Source organism: Mus caroli, chromosome 4 (genome assembly GCF_900094665.2).
Source record: "Mus caroli chromosome 4, CAROLI_EIJ_v1.1, whole genome shotgun sequence".
Taxonomy (NCBI): Eukaryota; Metazoa; Chordata; class Mammalia; order Rodentia; family Muridae; genus Mus; species Mus caroli.
Window position 1 is genome coordinate 131018954 of NC_034573.1, and position 4185 is coordinate 131023138.

Consider the following 4185-nt stretch of genomic DNA (forward strand, 5'->3'; position numbering starts at 1 on the left):
TGGTGGCTCTCACCCAGGGGCCTGCTCCAAATGCCAGAAGATGACCCAGCCCAGGAGCGAAGGCTCTGTGGACAAGACAAGAGAGAAGCACTGGTCCCCGCTTCCCCTCTCGTGCGGGGTGACGATGGATCCTGAGAGCACGGACTCTTGGGAGACAGGCTTCAATGAAACAGCTCATTTAATTGGGGAAGGGGGAGAACAAAGGCTATTTAAACCTTTGGGGGCGAGTGTACATCACTGGCCAGGGTGATGGGGACATCTCATTTGCATGAGGAGGAATTCCAGGTGCTGCTGGATGGGACATTATAAAAAGAGAGGAAGTTCATCACCCGTCACGTGACCGCCTCCTGTGTGGCAAAGGTGGGGTGCTCAGGGCTACCAGCACCAGGACATGAGGCCTGGAGTAAGAGGGGGCAGTGATCCTGCCCTGGCTCATCTCAGGGTGATATTTCTGGGATTTGGTGACACCTCAGACCCACTCTTACTCCTCCTGGTCCCAAGGCTTCCTGGACCACATCCCCCTTTCTGTTTTATAAAGGGGAAAACATTGGCATAGGGTGATAAGATCTAGTTTTCTCCCCTAGGTTGGGAATGGTTTGGTGTTGAGCCAGAACCTGATTGGCACTGATTTTCACAATGTTACTTACCTGTCTTTTTTCGAAATTTGATGAGGCAGAGTGTCGGAGGAGGAAGAACCCAACAGCCAACACAGAAACCAGGATGGGGAGGAGCCAATTTTTTGTTTTTTGGAGACAGGGTTTCTCTATCACCCTGGTTGTCCTGGAACTCACTCTGTAGACCAGGCTGGCTCCGAACTCAGAAATCTGCCTGCCTCTGCCTCCCAAGTGCTGGGATTAAAGGCGTGCGCCACCACTGCCCGGCCTGCCTGGAGTTCTTGACGCAGATCTTTGAGCTTTTGTATATTTTGTTCCACCAGTCCAGATCCACTGACATAGAAGCAACATTCCTCCCCCAAGAAAATGCAAGTCCCTCCCTGTTCAGCAGGCACTAAGTCCCGGTGTCTCCACTTTTGTAGAACACCCTCCCCAATTTCTCTTGGGAGGTGAGGTGATGTGTTGCTGCAGAGACCGCTCACGGTGGTGGGAGCCATGGCCTGATCAAACTTATCCTGGAAGTCGCTGGCCAGACGGTGTGTCTGGACAAAGGCTGCTCCTGTGGTCCTCAGCCTCTTCAGCTCCTGAGACCCAGTCTGCTAAGCAGAAGGATAAAGACCTCCCTTTTCTCTCAACCCCCTTCAAATGTCAAGTGAGTTTCTCAGGGTCACAGAGAGAAACTTGGGGAACAATTAATATGGGAGTGGAGAAACCTTGGAAAGGGGGATTAGTGGGAGCACTGATAACATTGTTATTGTGCCAGACAGGAGCAGGAGGGTTAACGCTCACTGGCTTGGGGACAGTGATGTCACAGGAATGTATGTGTAGGATGGGACCTTAAAGAGGGCCCTACAGGGCAAAGAGGAAAGAATAGATTAAAGAGAGGAATGTTTTGTGACTCACTAATTGGAACAGCTGCTGTCTTGGTTAGGGTTTTACTGCTGTGAACAGATACTATGACCAAGGCAACTCTTTTTTTTTTTTTTTTTTTTGGTTTTTCGAGACAGGGTTTCTCTGTATAGCCCTGGCTGTCCTGGCACTCACTTTGTAGACCAGGCTGGCCTTGAACTCAGAAATCCGCCTGCCTCTGCCTCCCAAGTGCTGGGATTAAAGGCGTGCGCCACCATGCCCGGCACCCAAGGCAACTCTTATAAGGACATTTTAACTGGGGCTGGCTTACAGGTTCAGAGGTTGAGTCCATTATTATCAAGGCAGGAACATGGCAGCATCCAGACAGGCATGGTACAGGAGGAGCTGAGAGTTTTTCATCTTCATCTGGAGGCTGCCAGCAGAAGACTGACTTCCAGGCAGCTAGGATGAGGGTCTTAAAGCCACGCCCACAGTGACACACCTACTCCAACAGGCCACACCTACTCCAACAGGACCACACCCACTCCAACAAGACCACACCCACTCTAGCAGGGCCACATCCTCTAATAGCGCCATTCCCTGGGCCAAGCATATACAAACCATAACAGCTGCCAATGGCGGCTGGGAGAGGGAAGTGCAGCGAAAGCATTGAGAGGAGTTATGGGGGCTGTGGATGTGTTGTAGCTAGGAGAAGGGTGGCTTGAACCTCCTTTTGATTATTCTGTTGAAGGATGTTAACAAGTGGATCAATGGAGGCAGGAAGGAGCTGGCGGGTGATGTGTACATTAGCTACTGGGTATTTGGTGTAGCTGGTAGGGTAGAGCTCACCCACAACTCCCATTCCCTATCGTTCATCCCAGGAATGGCCAATTTGGAAAGCTGAGAGAGCGTTAAGGTTGGCGAGCGTGGTGCCGTTGTGGACTCCATGTATGGAGGCCTCGCGGAAACAGTCAACCATGTTGTGTTACAGAAAGCAGAGGAAAGAGCTGGAAACAGTGGGGACAGAGTCGGGGTGGAAGGGGACCTCAGTCCTGATTCTGGCATCCCTCAAGGGAGCAGTCCTGGGGTCCTATGACTTTGTTGTGTCTGTTGTGGGACACAATGAATCTTCAGTGTCGGGTATTGGGAAGGCCAGGAAGACACTGGTGGCAGCTCAGTTAAAGTGAAGAATTAACAAAAACAGCGGTAAGAACAGAGGAGAGAGAAGCCCGCGGAAGGTGCGTGGCCTGGGCAGTGCCCACCAGGTCATGCCTACTCTTCCAGGAGGATCTGGCTGTCCCATCTGGAGCCTCCTTTGCCTCCTCAGTCCTTGAGCCACCAGAGAGAAGCCAGTCATCTTCTTGATGGGTGGAGTGGAGTCAGACATTTCTGGTGGGTGGGACCCAAATAAGTCTTGGCTGGTCCTGTGGAAAGACAAACAACCCCTTCTGGTCGTAAGAAAGGTGTCTGGGCCCTTCATCTGTAGTCCTGCCCATACCTGGTCAGTCAGGTGGATCCCGAGTCAGAGCAAGGCAGGAAGGATTCGTATAGGTGGGAGACTTCAGACAGCAAACCTAGGGAAGGGGTCTGGTCCCTTCATCTGTCCCTCCCTTGTACTTCTCTCGTCCCACCCTCCCATCTTTCCATCCTCCCCAGCTTCCCAGCCCCCAACCTCCCAGCCCTCCACCCCCACCCCCATCATTCCCACCTCAAGCAGCATGCCTAAGGAACAGTCCTGGTCCGTTCCTGACCCTGACCCCGATGCTGACCCCCACCCCGCAATATCTCTGTCCCATCCCCCCACTCCCTCTGCCACTTCCCCACCCAGACCAGGTTAGACCAACTGGCAAGGCTAGAAGGTTGAAGGGGATGGAGAACTCAAGCAGGAAGTGAGAAAGGCTTAACTGAGACCGCTGGTTTAATTTGGGGTTAGGGGTGGGCAAAGGCTAGTTAAACCTTTGGGAGGTGAGTAGGAGATATGAGGTGAGTGTAAGTTATTGGCCAGGGCCAGGGTCCTCAGGATGCCTCATTTGCATGAGGAGGAATCTGGGTGCTGCTGGACCAGACCTTATAAGGGGAGAGAAAGGTTAACCGGGCTAAGGGTTACATGTCCTCCTCCAGCAGGGCAGAGGCAGGGGGCACGGGGCTGCATGCACGCTTGGGCAGGGGCAGGGACGGTGATCCTACTCCTGCCCAACTTAGGATGACATTTCCAGAGTTCGGACACGCCTGGATCTCACTCTTGCTCCAGGCCTGCTCCTCCCGGTCCTGTGGTCCCCTGGCCCCACAAGACAGGGGTGGGGGGTGGGGGCTGGGGAGAGGTGGGGTATGGGATGGTGCGGGGTTGATGGAGGGCGGGGGAGTAGAGAACAGAAAGAGACTTCAGATGCAGCTGTAAAGGAACTGGGAGGGTTGGTGAGAAGGCAGCGGGGGAGGGTGATGGCCTCCATGCCTTAGGATCTGCCTTTCACCCCTAGAAGCCATGTAGTGGAAGAAGAAAGGGAACTCCCATGAAGTGTCACAACACTGACCTCTACACGTGCCCACCTGTGTGTGTGTCACACAGACACAAATAAAACAAGTAAATGTGCCAGGCGTGGTGGCGCACGCCTTTAATCCCAGCACTCGGGAGGTAGAGGCAGGCGGATTTCTGAGTTCGAGGCCAGCCTGGTCTACAAAGTGAGTTCCAGGACAGCCAGGGCTACACAGAGAAACCCTGTCT